The sequence below is a fragment of the Parasteatoda tepidariorum genome, chromosome 9 (genome assembly GCF_043381705.1).
Source record: "Parasteatoda tepidariorum isolate YZ-2023 chromosome 9, CAS_Ptep_4.0, whole genome shotgun sequence".
NCBI lineage: Eukaryota > Metazoa > Arthropoda > Arachnida > Araneae > Theridiidae > Parasteatoda > Parasteatoda tepidariorum.
The window spans coordinates 21,062,272-21,081,411 of NC_092212.1; the positions used below are offsets into that span (position 1 = coordinate 21,062,272).

Consider the following 19,140-nt stretch of genomic DNA (forward strand, 5'->3'; position numbering starts at 1 on the left):
GTACACGCCGCGCCGGATTATACTATACCAAAGCAGGTATTGATTACAGACTTAAAACATGTTCTATGTACGTATATATATATATATATATATATATTACTTTTAAAAAACTGGTTTGATCCGTTATATAGACTTCCAGCCAATTTATTGGATTAATATTTATTTTAAATAAAAGGACAAAATAATTGCGTCGACAAAAGCTTAAAAAAAATTAAGCCCTTCCTCCCCCTCAACAATCGAAGGAGTGGATACGGGGAATTAAAATTTCAAATATGCTTTTAATCTGCTTCATTTAATGTTCGCGAATAAACATTTGATGGATATTTACGCTATTTGGCAGTGTTTTTCGATGCATGCAAAATGCAAGGACGTCACTCAATAAGAATTTGAGATATAAAGCTTGCGGTATTTTGGATTCTCTATTTATTTTTCTCACAAAATTTTGCCAATACAATTCTAAAATCAATAGTTTTAGATAAGTAGTTAAATAATATAAAGTTATACTGCCTTTAGATCTTTAATAAGTATCTTTTTTTTGGTGCAATTGATGTTAAAATAATTATTTAGCGTCTTCCAAATCGGTATCCATCAATTTAAACTGTGATAAAATTAGATTTTAAAAAATCTGAAAACTGAGAAACGTAATTAAATTAGATTTTAAAAAATCTAAAAACTGAGAAACGTGATAAAATGTGATTTTAAAAAATCTAAAGACTGAGAAACGTGATAAAATTTGATTTTAAAAAATCTAAAAACTGAGAAACGTAATAAAATGTGATTTTAAAAAATCTAAAAACTGAGAAACGTGATAAAATGTGATTTTAAAAATCTAAAAACTGAGAAACGTGATAAAATTCGATTTTAAAAAAGCTAAAGACTGAGAAACGTGATAAAATTCGATTTTAAAAAATCTAAAAATTGAGAAACGTGTAATTTTAAATGATTTTTCAAAACTTCAAAAAGCATTATTTTATAGCATGTTTTGAGGGGGGGTGGGAATCATAGAATTTCTAAAAATTATCTAGCACTATTTCCCCTAATCTAATTAAGCGAGTGTAGAGGCCTTTTAGCGAAATAAGAGTTGCCCAGTGGTTAGCGTGCCTGACTGCAAAGGAAAATTTTGAAATTCTATTATTTATGTTATTTTTCTATTTCTTTGTATTTAATGTATGAATTTAAAGAGCCTATTTATTTAACAAACTATTTTCACATCATTTTTTTTTAAATTGTGCGTAATCCGAAAAATTACTTTGGCAATTAATTATCTTTTAGAAATTTGCTTTGAATTTCTTTATATTCCATATCCATCTAAAGTGTGACTTTTTCTGATTATTGAATTTATGAAAACTGATGGATTAAAAAGTACTGAATTACTTTTTAAAGAAAAACTGAATTACTTTTTAAAAAAGCTGATTTTTTTTTTTTAAATTATGGTTTTCATTTTCCCATGAATAATCTTAGGCGTTTTTAAAAATATCAGATCACGTCATATATTAGTACAAAAGACTGCTGTTACATTTTCATTATTGCTTTATCTCAATTAAGTTGATATGTTAAAGATAAATATCATTTTTATCGCTTACGCTATCAAAAACATTATGAGTTAAAGGAGTGTTAGTTGATAAAACTGAAAGCAATTTTTTCGTATTCAACTTTCCGCGTGGTGATATATATTAGATAAAGGTATTTACCTTAACGGTTTTAAAATTTATTTTAATTTTAAAATATTTAAACAGTTTAAAACAGTAAGATAATTTCATTTTTCTAACTTTAATAAAGTGTGGCTATTTATAATTTACTGCAGTTTTAATTAAATCCACAAAAAAAAAAGAATTACTAAATAAATTATTGCTTGAAAGTAAAATTTTGACTTTTCTTTAAAAAAACTAAATCAGCATTTTATCACCTTATAAATGAACTAAATCAGGGTTTTATCAAACATTTGGTGAAATAATTATCAAAATTCTATTTAATTACTAGAAACGACTTTTTCCTTAAAAGCAACGTGATTTGTTATTAAATTATGTAATTGAAAAATAATTGATCAGGATTTGGAGAAAATTGTGACTATAAAATCATTTGGGTCTTTGTTTTTGTAGGATGTAAAGAAAAATGTTTATAACTCTTAATTAGTTTAATTATTGTTATAAAAATGTAAAATAAAAGAAGCGAAGTTTGTTTAGTTTATAAATAAAACTTCTGAATGAATAAAATTAGCCAAAAAACTGCAAAAGCACGGGAAAAGTTGTAAATGGAATGATGAACGCTATACAGACACTTTAAGATTAAAATTAATTATTTCAGGGAAATATTTTGATACGCTAAGAAATATAATGAATTATCTTACATTAAAATCTAAAAATATATGTTTGAATATTAATAAAATAGTATTAAAGAATTAAATTTCGCGAAATTGTCTGCAAACGCTTATGACTTTTAAATTTTCTATTTTTGCTTTGTGTGATAGTTTATTATTATTTTATTATTACTTTTATTTATCGTATAGTCCGAGTGGTCATGATTCGGTCAAAGAATTGTGGAACTTTATTCCACCGATTTTTTGAACTCAAGGAAATCTAAAATCACATACTGTTTAAGGAATTTCCCGAAATAAAAATAATGTTATCTTAAACAAACAATACACGGTGCGCCTTAACCAAAGTTAAATAAAATGCTCTTACGCCTAGAAAATTAGAAGAGATTCTGAATTTACAATGTTAACAGATAATGAAAATCAAAAAATCAAAATAATTTGTGGAGAGATTTTTAAAAAAAATCCACTTTGAACATTTTTGCGCACGAAGTATGATATTTTGGAAAGTATGATATTTTTTATATCAATAGAAAGGGAAAAAAATGATATAATAATGATTTTTCAGCTGTAATTCTATTAAACTTTTATTATTTAAACATTTTACTGCTGATAAAATATGAAAATGTAACATAATTTAATTATAATTATATCAATTTAAACATGTGAAGCCTTATATCTACAAACAGAGCTCGAAAGGTGTTTTGTATAATCCGGGTGATTTGCAGCAACCTTATTAATTTCCCAGGAAGACTTTAAGAAATCAAAATGTACGGACTCCATCGCCTGCTCCCAAAAAAATGCTAATCCTTCACCGTTTTTGTCACAGAACTGTTCAATGTGAAAAAAAACTGTGTGAACCTTTGGTGTAACGCTGACACCTAAGTCCATGTAGCTCTTTTTGAAAGCTTCTATACATGCTTTGTAATTTCGGTCAATATTATTTTCGAAGCATGCAGAAACCACTTTTTTGAAGTCATCAAATACTTTAACGTACTTCAGTATTGGTAGATTTTTTAACTGGTGCAGATGTTCTTGTTTATCCAAAAGTGTTATGCATGCATTTCCTTCAAACGCAGAACATCCTCGTCTGATTTCATGCTGAACGTGACAAGCTTTTGTCCATGTCAGCGATTCATTTTCACACTCTTTCAACATATGCGTGAAAACAGTGTTAACAACACCAAGCATAAGGTGTAATTCTGGCGGTGGAATAATGTCTAGGAATGTTTTGCCTCCAACAGTTGCAATTAGAGGTGGATGAATGCAATTGAAATAATCTTTCGCTTTGTTTTTTGAACCTTTTCCTTCAGTCAGCCAACTTGTATAATACGATGAAACATTTTCGGGGGATCTCAATTCGCCACAGCTGCTTAGCTCATCTTTCTTGGCATAACAATAAGTGCATGGGTATGCGCTGCTGTGCGACATTATACCTGCTAAGATATTCGCTAACTTCAAATCGGTTGCAATTGTGCCGTGGAAAGGACTTATATTCAACGTTGAAATGAGTTGATCTACATTCTTATAATTTTCTTGTGCACTCGGAACGGCTGCTAGAATGAATAGTTGTTTAACTCCAGAATCCCTAAATTTCCTTGCAGCTATCCCCTCATCATACTTAGCACGCTTACCGCTGCACTCGAAGTCCAACTCATTTGATTGTACAGAAAGACACATTTTTAAAAATCCACCTCCTCCATCAATACCCATCTTTAAGTGAACATCCAGTACATTTCGTTTATTTTTCACATACTGAACAAAAGCAGGACCATCTTTGCAGTAAACTTCAAGCGCAGGAGCATCCGAGACTTCATCGCCTTTTATACAAACGAAGGGAAATTCCTTAAAATCAAAATAATCTTCGACAGGAGGAGCTGTGATATTAAGTTTTGTTTTTTATCCTGGCTCAATTGCTTTTCTACTTTGTGTACACACACGAATGATGGAAGCTGCCATTTTTAAAGTCACAGTGCTTGTGCCAATTTCACAGTGCTTGTGTCGCTAAAGTCGATTTAAGTTTTTATTATTTTTGTTTTTTAAATAGTGGTTAATCGACTATAATTAACAATTAAAAGACTTCTTATAATTATGAAATTTATTATAAACGATTATTATAAATATTTAATACAAATATGTCATTTTTTTCTTCTATTTATAAGTATAAAATGATGCTAACATTTTTGAAATATCGTACTTCGTGAGAAATATCGTACTTCGTGAAAATGTTCAAAGTGGATTTTTTTAAAAATCTCGCCACAGATTATTTTAATTTTTCGATTTTTATTATCAAAGAACATTGTAAATTCAGAATCTCTTCCAATTTTCTAGGTGTAAGAGCATTTTATTTAATTTTAGTTTAGGCGCACCGTGAATATTAATGATTTTTTCTCGGGAATTTTTAAATGCTATTGAGTTTAATGAGAAAAATTTTTTTGTTGCTGATTTAGAAAATTTAACTTTAGGCACAAATATACTTAACATTAAACAGTAAGAGAACAAATAAGTATTCCTAGTTATTCGAATCAGTTTTTAAAATCAGTATTCACGATTTAAATCATGATTCTGTGTCTTGAATCATTAAATAGTTATTCGAATCAGTTTTTGAAATCAGTATTCACGATTTAAATCACGATTCTTTGTCTTGAATCATTAAATAGTAATTCGAATCAGTTTTTGAAATCGATATTCACGATTTAAATCATGATTCTTTGTCTTGAATCATTAAATAGTTATTTGAATCAGTTTTTGAAATCAGTATTCACGATTTAAATCATGACTCTTTGTCTTGAATCATTAAATAGTTATTCTAATCAGTTTTTGAAATCAATATTCACTATTTAAATCATGATTCTTTGTCTTGAATCATTAAATAGTTATTCGAATCAGTTTTTGAAATCAGTATTCACGATTCAAATCATGATTCCTAGTCTTAAATCATTAAATAAATGATTCAAGACAGAGAAACATTTCAGTGGATCTTAAATATAGATTCGACTTAAAGGTATCTGATCTTTACGTAAGTTACTTGACAGAAGCGAAACTGTGATTTCAATCGCAGTTTCAATAAAAGGAATCTTGAATCAAACTAATCATTAAAACACAATTTAAATTCATATTAAGGATTCAAATTAGTCTAATATGATGATTTTGAATTTACGATTCTAATCATTCTTTTAAATCACTCTTCGTGTATTAAGTTGTGTTAAAAGAAGGATTCGAGAAAAACAGTCATTTTAGCGACTTTTTTTAATCGCAGATTTGGTTTAATAATCTACTGTAATCTGAGAGCTAAACGAATTGCAAAAGTTATTGGATGTAAAAAAAAAACGGTGATTCTAATCATGATTGAAATAAAAAGAAACTTGTATCAAGTCTGTCATTCAAAATAAGATTTAAATTAACAAACTCATATCACTGCTTAAATCCATTAAGTGTATTGGCTTTGAGTAAATATTTCTAATCTGTTTTTCAAAGCACTCTTTATGTTAAAATAAATATTATCGTTACGTTATGTTAAACGTAACATTAATATTTATTTTAACATGACGCTTTATCTTAAAATAATAAATAAATATTAACAAACTCTGTTTTTTTTAACCGACTTTAATACTGGGCTAAACAAATCCGTGAGTCTACTCTTGGTTTCGACAATATGAATTTTGCAGTTTATCATTTAATACAAGAATCAAACTAGCTAACTCATATTACTGCTTAAATCAGTTAAGTATTTAAGTGATTCGTTCGGGGTTCTAATATTTTTTTTAATAAATCACTCTTCAATTCATAATCTCTTAAGCCCCTGGACCAACTGTAATCTAGGATAAATGAATCACCAAAGTCAGTTGACTCAAACGAATTATTTAAACTATATGATTCAAAACACTGTTTCAATAAAAATCAAAATAATCAAATAAGTGACTCAACTCAATGTGAAGTGATGGTTTAAAGTAGCGAATTACTCGGATCAATTTAAAGTAACGAATCATTAAAATGTCAAGTTGTGGTTAATAATACATAAAGCTAACATGAAATAAGTTAGTAGTTTAAACTAATAAACATCATATCACAAAATTTAATGATAATGTAACATAAAAAATATAATGAAGAAAATACATAAAATAACCTGACATGTATATTCGAAGCACATTCATTAAAATCGTATCAGCGTTAAACTTAACACTAAGTAAACCATGTTTTTGTAAATATGAAATAATATGGTATTGCAACTGTTTTTATGTAACTTATATTTAAGGTAACCAGATTTACAAACTACAATTTTAGGACAATTCAGAAAAGCATCTTCGAAAAATGTAACGACTTGACCTTATATTTATAGAAAGTATTAATTTATAGGTGCAACAATTAATTTTCAAAACTGATAACTAATATCAGTGTACAGTAGTATTTTCATCAAAATTGATTTAATTGCTAAACAGCTTTGAAATGTCATGTAATATTCTGCATTTGAACATATGAAAAATAAATGAGTATGTGATTATTAATTTTTTTTTTGATGAAATTATTTTGAAACGAGTATGGCGTTCTCACTAGTTAGTTTTAGCATGGTGCCTTTTTGCTTTTCGATTGTATTCTATGTAAGACAAAATTATTTTGTTAAAAAAGAGCATGCGAATTTCTGATTTTGATAAAGTTTCACTGCAGATCAAAAATACAATCAGATTTTCTGAGAAACCCGAGACATTTGAGCATATATGTAAAAATTTGGAGAAATTTCCAGTCTTCAAGGAGTTTTGAGGACAATCAGGGGCGGATTACCCAATAGGCCAAACTAAGCTATGGCCTGGGGCCCTCAATGGTTAGGGGCCCCCATAAAATGGATTTTTTGAAAATAAATTTAAAAAATTAAGAAAAATAATGATTTTTCAAATTTGTTTCAAAATGTTATGATTATTTTTTAGTTCTAATTTAATAAAATAGAGCAAAATTTAATTTATTATTATTTTTTTAATTTTAAATATGCTTTCTTAAATGAAAAGATCTACAAATACCTTTATAATTGAATAAATAAAAAATATACCAGAGAAAAAAAAATTCATCTATGGACCCCAAAAATTTGAAGGGCCTAGGGCCCCACGTACTCTTAATCCACCCCTGAGGACAATTGATAAAATTCGAGGATTGTCCTCAGGATGTTGGATGTTGGATGTTGGACGAGGATTGTCCTTGTTTTAGGATGTCTAGTTACCTTACTTACACTACAACTGAGAATATATGTTTTATTAACTATCTTTTTATTTTATTTTTTTGCCAATACTCTATTCGTAATTCTAGTTATAATGAAATGGCGAGGTCAAATAATTAATTAAATTAAATCTTAATAATTCAAATACTTTTTTTTAACTTTCCCTTAATTATTTCAACTTAAATAGTTTAATTTACATTAAATTATTAGTTTAATTATTAGTAGTAACCAGACAATCGCACGCTAGCTGACCACCATTAGAATTAGAACAGAATATTTGAATGTAAACCGTTCGTTCCATAATAGGCTATATGACCACTTGAACTCTTCTTCGACCGAGATCATATTTCATTGTCTTTTAATCAACTCCCACTACTTCTTTCATAAACACCATTTACTGTTCTCTAAAACAAAGCGTATCACGTTCGTCGTCAGAATCACGCGAACGATTTACAAAAATGCTTAAGGCCAAGTCGCTAGCACATCTCCTCGGGAAAAACTAATCGTCTGCGCTCGAACATAGTGTCTAAGTTTGGAAGGAAACATTCCATCATGAAGGAAAAACTTTAAAAAACACTTCTCGTCATCATAAAGAAGAGCTACGCTTCACTGGGCCCGTAGTTCGTTCACTTCCGCATGGGCCCCAGGGCCCGCGCAAAAGCCCTTTTCCACTTTTGTGCTTGAAAAGGATGAGAGAGTTATTTGCAACAGTTTCGGCATCAGTGTCTTGAGAATTTCTTCTTGCATTTAGATTCGCACCGTTCGGTTTTTCTATTTGCGTCATTACTGATAAAAATGTTCTTTTATTATCGATAGAACCTAGCGGAATAGTGAGAGATAAAGATTTTGTTCTGTTAAACTTCGTCTTACTCAGTTATGCCTGGACTAAGCTTTGGCTAAAAGTGAAAAATAGTGTTCCTATTGTTAAAAAAAATTTAATTGCACTGCATGGCATTGATGGATAAAAATGTAATGGAATAAATATGATGCACATTCCTTGAGAAAATTGGATATTTACTACGCACTCTTATCGTAGCATCATTTTTCAAATTTTTCATGGAACTTTAAACCGTTATTGTGCAGATTTATAATCGCATCGGATATTCCAGCCTCTCTTTTCGTTTCAAACTTGAGAAGAAAATTTTATCTGTATTTTCTTTGTGATTGCAAGTTGTTTTGAGTAAGTAAAATTTTTCTCTTATACAGTTGTGTAAAAGTTGTATAGACATTTTTCTATATTTGTCATTCTAATTTAGAAACTATACATGAATAAACATAGCTGTGAATGTTCGATTTTTACTGCTTTTAACCTTTTCCGACGCCGTGAATCCAGTCTTGCAACGCTAATTCCAAAAAAAATATCAAACCACTGAAATTTAACAACTCAACTCAGCGTTTTTTAGCAGTTACTATTTTTTAAACAACATAATTTGCTGCGCCGCAAAGTGTTTACTGTAATGAATTTGTGTAGCGAAAACTTTTTATTTTTTACTAATAAGTATCACTGGTGCAAGCTTCTTGTGCGCTCAACTCTTTCACTAATATTCGTTAAAGGACGGGAAAACATTTTTGAAAATTCATATTCTCGTTTGTTTATGTTGTCGCAAAACTTACTAAATACATAGCTGTCAACTAGTGCTATCATTGTAAAGGATTTCACAAAGTGGTTGCAAAATAATAGTTAAATTACGAAGAATTATTTCAAGAATTTGTCTTGCTGTTGTAGTTGTTGTTGTAGTTCATTTACGTCGCACTAGAGCTGCACAATGGGCTATTGGCGACGGTCTGGGAAACATCCCTGAGGATGATCCGAAGACATGCCATCACAATTTTGATCCTCTGAAGAGGGAATGGCATCCCAGCTTCGGTAGCCCGACGACCTGCACGCGAAGTCGAGCACTTTACGATAGAATAGTTTAACGAGGACCAATACCGCACACCCTCGGTCCCTACGCAGACTGATCCAAGTGCTCACCCACCCGCACACTGACCGCAGCCAGTGATGCTTGACTTCGGGGATCTGCTGGGAACCGTGTCTTAACGATCAGTCCGGGACGAATTTGTCTTGCATAATTCATAAGTGTCAACTTGTAAGGACTTTCAGACAGTTAGCAAGTTTCGCCAGTGGGAATAACACTTATATTTCAACCCTGCGGTACCTCTTAGCCGCTACTGTCCCCTATGAATAACCTACCGCTCTAAATGTTAAATGTCTTAATATTTAGAGACCACTTTATTTAGTGGTCTATGTGTGTATGAAACACATGTGAATAATGAATTCTGCCTTATAAACTTTTCATGGTTATTTAATTGTTGAAAGGACCTTGAGTGCAAAAAGTTAATACATAAAACTCTACAAAGCGTTTAACCAACGCCTCCTATAAACGAAAACCTCCACACGGTTTCTTATAGATAGTCCGATCAGACCACTATGAAGAGAAACAAATTTACGAAAGAGCTATTTAATAGAAAATCAAATTTTAAAAAAAATAAGAAAAGGGTAAAAAATATATGTCCAAAAATTTGTTTAATTTATGAATATGACTGGTTTGTCTTATTTACATGTCAACCACCACACATTCGATTCTCAAATACGAAGGATAAATTTCTCTCAATTACTTTTAAAATAGAATACGCAGTCCATGTACGCAACTGGTTCACTTTTTAAGTAGTTTGAGCAGACTACTTACAAAAAACTGTGTGGAGGCTTTCTGAGGTAGGAGGTGATGATTTAACCCTTTGCACTCTCGGACCACTGTCAACTATAAGGCCCTACCACGCTGAATTTTGAAAGTTAAAATTTTTACATCATAATGTCTTCTTCCAACTACTATATTGAGAGGATTTGACGTATTGTATGGTGAGTGTTTAATCTTGAAAGAATGTATGGTGAATGTTTAATCTTGAAACAATTATGAAAGCAAAATGTTAAGTGTTGGCAAAGTAGCTTAATTAGATAATTATTAATGATTTAAATATTATTATGCTCCTTTTTTGCAAAATCTTTCCCTACCGCCATATGAGCTTACAGCTTTGCAAACTAATAAATCTTAAATAGATAAGTTCAAATTTATGTTTTATCGTAGCGCGTAAAACAGTTTTTTAACTTTTTATAACCAAGATTCATATTTTGGTGCAAAGAATAGCCCCAAAGTAATATTTTCCTATACAAACGCACATGTTTGTATACAAACATGCTCATGTATGCAAACGTGCATGCAAATATATTGATGTATTAGGTCGTCCGAAAAGCTCCTGTCTATTTTCGAAAGGCAGACCTCCCAAAGATCCCCCCAAAATATTCAAGTGGTAGTAAACTACTCATCAAAGCAATCTGAAGTTTTCCTGATTTCGCAACCACTTTAACTTAGATAATATTCGTATAGTTTATATCAAATTTCTTTCTCTTCCAATCTAAATCTTTATAGTGATCAAGAAAATTTTATTATTTTTTTTAATATATATATATATATAAGTTCAAAATGAAGAATAAAACAAAGAACAATTATAGACATATGGAAAAAAAAGGGGGGGAATAATAAGTAAAAAATAACAAACAACAGTTTATATAATATATTTAATAAAAAATAAATATATATATATATATATCATCTCATCAAAAAAAATTAATTAATAAATAAGACGGTGGGGGTAATGAAACTTTCTTCATTGCTATGATATAAGAANAAAAAACCGGAAAAATAAAACCGGGAAAAAAAAGATATAATCTTTTCTTCAGCCCACACGATTATATCCGCAATTCTTATTCTTCCACACGATTATATCCGGTTTCATTTTTCCGGTTTTTTAAATAAAATTTCATCCATTTTTTTTCTTTTAATATATTTATTATATAAACTGTTGTTTGCTATTTTTTACTTATTATTCCGCCCCCCCCTTTTTTTTCATATGTCTATAATTGTACTTTGCTTTATTCTTCATTTTGAACTTATCTAATGAGTTCTGTTTACTTGCAGATTAAGCGCAATAAATGAAACTTATTGTTTTTCATAACTTTCTTCGTGTTTTCTTGTATTTATTTATTTATATATATATATATATATATATAGATAGATAGATAGATATGTCTTTGGGAGCTCCTCCCATGGAAAATCGGCACGAACAATCCAAACGTCCCGATAATGACCTGAGACATTAAAACAAGAATTTTAAAAATTGAAGAACATTAAATAACTGACACTCCTAATTTTATAAGCAGCTTAAAATATTTTGACTTATTACAAAATGCACTTTGCAAATATCTTTATTAGCATAATTGAATAATTTAAGAAAATTTTATTTTGCAAAATTAAAATTGAATGTTTTTCTTTTTTGAAAAATAATATGTCGCGGAATTTAGTAACCGATATATTTAAATTTCGTATAATAATAAAATCAAATATTTTAAAATTTCATACAGTTATCTTTTGTAATTTTTAAAATATGCATTTTAAATTATATCTAAAACACTTAGTAAGTTGCAACTGCCTTTTTTAAAATCAAAATAAAATAATAACTTGGATAAAATCATATTTAAATAAAATAATTTCAGCTTATCAATCAATTTTAAATCCATTTCTATTAGGCACATTACTTAATAGGCACAAAAGTGTCCATGTATTTTTCAAATAAAATAACTGCAAATATATCTTTTAAATTTATTTTGAAATTTTTCTCAAATACAATTATATTTTTGAAATTTATCTCAAACATTATTATATTTGTGAAATTTTCTTTGAAGTTTATCTTAAATACTACATTATATTTTTGAAATTTATCCTGTAAATACAAGGCATTCGTGTTCACAAAAATTATTAATCACATGAATATTTGTATCTTAATCTGAAATTATCAACTCTAATGATTTTTACTACTCAAATGGTGAATAATAATGGTGAATTGTTTCTGTGGAAAATATTTATTTTTAGGAAGAAAAAAACAATAATGAGCAAAGAGTGGTTAGAAACCTCCTAGTTAAATTGAAAAAAATTTAGTTCCGTTTGGAAAAATTAAGCGTCTGACTCTAAAAATTAAGCGTATTGTCTTTTTTTTTACTATGATCTGCTTATTTTCAATTTAGATAAGAATCATCTATGAAGAAAAAAAACGTTCTATGTTTACTTAACAGTATCTATTGGATTAGAAATTTAGTGAAATAGCCTCATTTTTCATTTGTTCTCAAGGATCAAAAATTCATTTTCTGTCTCTTTGTTATTTACTTAGCCCTTATTCTTTTTTACTCTCTCATTAGGCTTAACATTATTTTGTAATGCAAGCAAACTTAAAACTGGGTTTCATTATTAATGTTTACATAACTGTGATCAATTCTCGAACTTTAAATGATCGCAACCATTAAAATGAGTTGAAATAAAATAAGTTGACATTTAAATTTGCATATTTTGTAACGGAACAATGCTCTCGTGTTCGAAATTTACTTTTAACTAGGCAATTATTCAAAGATGTCCCTCTTTTTACATTATTTCTTTAAATAAATAATACTGAATGAAGATAACTGTGATCAATTCTCGAATTTAAAATGATCGTAACCATTAAATAAGTTGAAATAAAATAATTTGATGCTTAAATAGATGATTTTTATATTTTGAAACGGAACAACACTCTCGCGTTCGAAATTTGCCTTTAATTAGACAACTATACAAAAATTTCTTTTTTTTATTACATTTTTTTAATATTATTTCTTTACATAAATAATAGTGAATGAAGCTAAAATAACAATCAAATTATGTCATACAAGCAGACACATGATTAATTTATTACTATAACAAGCTTAAAAGAGTATCTCTTAACATTAATAATAAACTAATAGTGCTGTTGATAAACTAATAGGCCTGTGATTGTGGTGCATAACTGGATCTTTTAAGTGGTATGAGGCTTAACTGTCTTTCTTTCCTTATTTATAAAAAATTGGGCACCTGGGACGCGCAGAGGGCCCATATCCCATACATCAGGAAATAAAATAAAAAGTTAAAATAAAAAACAATTTGAGTTCAGCAGTGTATGGGATGGCTGTTACTGGGAGACAAGAACCTTGCTTGTATAACTGAAAGAAAATGAAAATAATAAGAGCAACTTGCTGTAAACAGTGGATGGTTGTAATTTGATTGTCAACGTGAGGTAACGTAGGTCAGGATTTCAGTATTGGTATTGTGTTTGATGCTGCAGACTGTTGATGCTTTGGATTATTGATGTAGACTATAGATGCTGGAATTGAAGACTATTATTTAAGCTGATAGTTGTGGTATGAGGCGTCGGAGGTGAAATGAGGTGCTATTGGTCTTAGTTTTTTAGGCTTAACTGTAACAAAGAGGCGTATCACATAAGCCTTAAAATAATTTAGAAGTAGTGTTGATTAAAAACCCTATAAAAATCGAATTTACCAAACCAAAATTCATGCATTAAAAGACTATCACAGAGCCGTGGTGGCCGTGGGGGTAGAGCATTCACCTCCCAATGAGGTGAACCGGGTTCGGACACCGGCAATGGCTGGTTGATTCGAATTCCTCACCCGGCTCGCACCAACCACAGTGCTAACGCAAAAATATCTTCTGTGGTAGATGGATCATGGGTTAGAGTCCCCTTGCCATCAAACAAATCATGGGAGGTTTTCCTCTTAATGTAACGCAAATGCAGGTGCTCCATCAAAAAGTCCTCCACGAAGGCTATTTTGCTCCATTGCTTGATCCAGGAATTCACTTGTTTTCTGGGTGTGGTTCAAAGTTCAAGCTACGGAGTTGATCGAACGACATAGAAGAGTACAAACATAGATAGTCATAAACTCAGAATTCGGTCGGTCGTTCCCGGAGTTACAATATACAATAACGCCCGGGGTTACAATATAAAAGATAAAAACTTCCCATATCTGCTACAACCTGATATAAATGTGTCCCAACCTATATATTTTCGATATATTTTACACACAAAACACTTTTTCTTTTTTTCCAATTTAAAGATGTCACTTAGAAATTAGTCTGTGACATATTTAACAGATACTGTCATATCAGTCATCATGAATTGAATTTACCTGTCATGATTCCTATAATGATTGGTTTATTTGATACATATTCCTCCCCTGCTGTGCCACGCGTGCTCTGTAATGCATATTTCTGTATGGAATTGTAATTATTTCTTTCACTCTTACAATTCCACTGACACGATCTTGATCAATTGTCTTAAGACAATGGCAGAAAAACAAGGCGCCAATTTGCTCCACGTGCCGTCACACACGCAATATGCAAATTTACCGATCTTCTGAGGGAAGTAATAGAAACACGCTGAAGTTAAGGAAATTTTAGTACAAAATTTTAAGACAAAACAACACAATTTACTGAAATTTTGAAAAAATCATACATTTTCGAATGATTAGCTATTTCGGGTCTGACTTCCTAATTCGATTTTATTACCTATCACGTGAATACTTAATTAAAGGACGAAGAAATATAAGATTTTATTTTAAAAAGGGAGCACAGCAGCCTATTTTTTGTCTGATATTTCTTTTAATTTTAAACTGGTAACAAAATGTATATACGTTTGTATTTTATGTTTGATTATCAAAACTCAATTGATTAACAATTATTTTGGCCACCACAATTCCGGAAATAATTCAAATATGCATAAAAGTCCTGAGAGCATCCTTAGGACAATTCTCTGTAAATACCTTGCACCTATTCTTGTATATATTTTTTCTTACTGTTTATTTTAATCTTGCATTGCCCACCTTTGTCATAACTCCATTGATATGAGCTTCGGCTGTTTTTAATATTTGTCCACTCAGATGAATGAGTTAAGTGTTAGGGCCCCTCTGACGGGGCCGAAACTTAGATAACAATCTCACATAGGCATAGGCTTTAGGACAATTATAGAAGCATTTTCATATTGTCCAACTTCAGTGAATGTAAAGGGTTGGACGAAATTTTGGAAACATCTATACTAAATCTACGTGAACAATTTTTCTTTGAACAGCGAATGTTTTGGAAGATTTTTAAATTGGCGAAACTGTTGGCACAGTTTAAAAGATCTTGCTAGAAGCTTTTAGTAGTTAAATTTTCAGGAATGGAAAATTCGTATCTTTCAAGAAGACGTATTTTAATAACATCTTTTTAGTTTTAACACCAGATAATTTTAAAGGGATTTTATAGGATTGCAATATTTATATAAGAGTGCATTTTTGCTTATAATGGTTTTGAAAAAATCAAAAAAGCTTGAAACTTTTTAAACTGATTTCGGTCGATGCAAATTTTGCATGGGTAAGGGGGACACCATTTTCAAATGCTTCAAGCATGATCTCTATGATTGTGACAACAGTTTTGCCCCGTAAAATCTTCCAAAACAGTAGCTGTTAAAATATTGTTTTCATAGAGTTAGTATAGAAGTTTTGCTTCTAGATTGTTTTCGAATAAGAACAAGATGTTTAAATAATTTCTCCAAATTTTTGCCAGTAACAAGTGATTATTTCAATATAATACATTACCATATGAAAATTGGATACAATTTAAAAGTACGTATCCAATTTTCATTAGGCAATATGTTAGTTAAAAATATTAAAAAGTTATTAAATAATATTAAACTTTTTTTATTCACTTAGTCAATATACAGTTGACACTCCACTGACCGAATTGTCGTAACTTAAAACTTATGTACTATAAGAAGTAAGTGTAATGTACTTTGATAAATCTGTTTTATACTAAGACACCTTTCTTTTACTATTTATAACAATCCAATCATAAGTATAATATCCACATAATTTTCAGTTTTTTCATTAAGATTATTTTTAAAGATATTAAGTTTCAATAAATTGAAAATTTACTTTTCATTTTTTGTACACCCACGTCCAAAAATAATTAGATTTTTTTTCTAAAACAGATTTCATTGTTGTGCTGTAAAACTAATGGGATTTCTTATAGGACTATTTAAGATTAAAATCTTTCAATTTCCGTTCAAAAGTTGTATTGGTTAATGACCTCATTCATTGGTTGCTTTGGACAATTATCTTATATTTTCTTTCATTGCGTTGAACAGAAGAACAGTTTATTTCAGATTTATTGATGATTGTATTTAAAATGCAATTTTGGATTTAAACTCTTACACAGATAGTTAAGGTATGGTATTTATTGTAAAACAAATTAAAAATAAAATTTTTAATTTGTTTAATTTTAAATTTGTTTAATTTTATTTTGCATGATTTTTAAAAGTTCATTTTTATATATGGGGTTTATTTAATTCAGAGCTAAAAGTAAAAAGGTTGTAGTATAAATATAGCTAAGATAAATGTAATAGAATTATTATTATATTTACTACACTTATAGTTTCATAACTAGAAAATGAAAGTAGAATGAAAGCAAAAATTAATTTTAAGTGATAAAATTTTTTTTCCTCTCGTCAGGCATTATTTCAATCATAAGGAGACTAACTTTTTCTGTGGTGTTATCTATTGGTTTAGGTCTTAGTTCGAAATAATACTGTTACTCGGTTCTTAGATTTGTTAATTGTTCTTAGTCTTGTTTTTGTTTTTTTTGTCGGGTCATCTATTGGTTGATGTCATAATTAGAAATATTATTGCTATTCGATTCTTGGATTTGTTAATTGTTCTTTTCCTGGTTAACTTTTTCTGTGGCGTCATTAATTGGTTACTGTCATAGTTAGAAATATACTATCATATATACTTGTATAATATACTTGTTGTAATATACTTGTTGAAATATACTTGTTGAAATATACTTGATGAAATATACTTGTTGAAATATACTTGTCGTAAATTCTTAATTGTTCTTAGTCTTGTTAATTTTTTCTGTTGTGTCATCCATTGGTTGATGTCATAGTTAGAAATAATATCGTTATTCGGTACTTAGATTTCTTAATTGTTTTAAGTCTTGATATCTTTTTCTGTGGTATCATAATAAGAAATTTATACTGTCAAGTTGTTCGAATTTTTTAATTGCTCTATGTCTTGTTAATTTTTCTGCTGTGCCATTCATTGACTAAGTTTCATAGTTAGAAATTTATATTGTTAAGTTCTTTGAAACTTTCAATTGTTCTCAGTCTTGTTAATTTTTTCTGTTGTGTCATCTATTGGTTGTAGTCATAATTCGAAATAATTCTGTCATTCGGTTCTGAGATTTGCTAATTGCTCTAAGTCTTGGTATCTTTTTCTGCGGTGTCATCCATTGATTAATGCCATAGTTAGAAATTTATATTGTTAAGTTCTTTGAAACTTTCAATTGCTCTCAGTCTTGTTAATTTTTTCTGTTGTGTCATCTATTGGCTGTAGTCATAATTCGAAATAATTCTGCCATTCAGTTCTGAGATTTGTTAATTGCTCTAAGTCTTGCTATCTTTTTCTGTGGTGTCATCCATTGATTAATGTCATAGTTAGAAATTTATATTGTTAAGTTCTTTGACACTTTCAATTGCTCTCAGTCTTGTTAATTTTTTCTGTTGTGTCATCTATTGGTTGTAGTCATAATTCGAAATAATTCTGTCATTCGGTTCTGAGATTTGTTAATTGCTCTAAGTCTTGGTATCTTTTTCTGTGGCGTCATCCATTGATTAATGCCATAGTTAGAAATTTATATTGTTAAGTTCTTTGAAACTTTCAATTGCTCTCAGTCTTGTTAATTTTTTCTGTTGTGTCATCTATTGGTTGTTGTCATAATTCGAAATAATTCTGTCATTCGGTTCTGAGATTTGTTAATTGCTCTAAGTCTTGGTATCTTTTTCTGTGGTGTCATCCATTGATTAATGTCATAGTTAGAAATTTATATTGTCAAGTTGTTTGAAATTTTGCATACCGGCCTGTGTAGGGGGCAGGGAATAGTCCTCGCATCAGAAAGGTTCTGGGTTCGAATCCCGAGCAAGGCATGGATGTTCTTTCCTTCTCTGTACTACCTGTCCGTACTGTGGGAGCGACGTTGGACCACCTAATATGGTGCTCCTGTAAGAGAGGTCAACAAGATCGCCCTGTAGATGCCTGAATTGACGGATGTTAACACAGGCGGGCATTAGAAAGAAGAAGAAAACAATTTGAAATTTTCAGCTGCTATTAGTCTTGTTAATTTTTTCTGTTGTGCCATCTATTGGTTGAAGATATACTTAGAAATAATACTGTCTTTTGGTTACTAGATTGGTTAATTGTTCTTAGAGTTATTAATTTTTTCTGTAGTGTCATCAATTGGTTAAAATCACAGTCGGAAATAACATTCTGATCACAGTCAGAAATAATTCTTAGAAATTGCCAATATCCCAAGAAAGACACTCTACCCTACGGACTTTCATATTATAACACAATGTATATAGTTATCTACCACTATTATAATTACGAATGTTTCTTTATACTACTTTACTTTATAGTATAAAATAGTGACGCATGATTTTCTTTAAATTTTCGTTAGCTGTGTGAGTATTGTTATCATTATTTACATTTTTGCGCTAAAATGTTGACAATTTGCTTCAAGCTAAGTGAAAAAATATTGACTCACATATTCACTAATTGATTGATTTCGCGCTAAAATGTTGACACTTTGCTTCAAGCTAAGTGAAAAAGTATCGATTCGCATATTCACTAATTGATTGATTAATATATTCACATCCATACTAAAACAAATTAGAA

The 19,140-nt window shown here is 29.8% G+C and overlaps 1 protein-coding gene across 2 annotated transcripts in view; it reads left to right on the forward strand.

The window, feature by feature from the left end:
- LOC107445775 (rho GTPase-activating protein 29) overlaps positions 1-19,140 on the forward strand; it is a 214,740-nt gene that overhangs the window by 41,131 nt on the left and 154,469 nt on the right. Inside the window, exon 1 of one of the 2 annotated variants that reach the window (XM_071184735.1) lies at positions 8,357-8,697. The exons of the other annotated variant lie outside the window; for it this stretch is intronic. The gene's annotated coding sequence lies outside the window, so the exon portion shown is untranslated. Of the gene's footprint in view, positions 1-8,356; positions 8,698-19,140 lie in introns of those variants that run through there. 2 annotated transcript variants of the gene reach the window in all.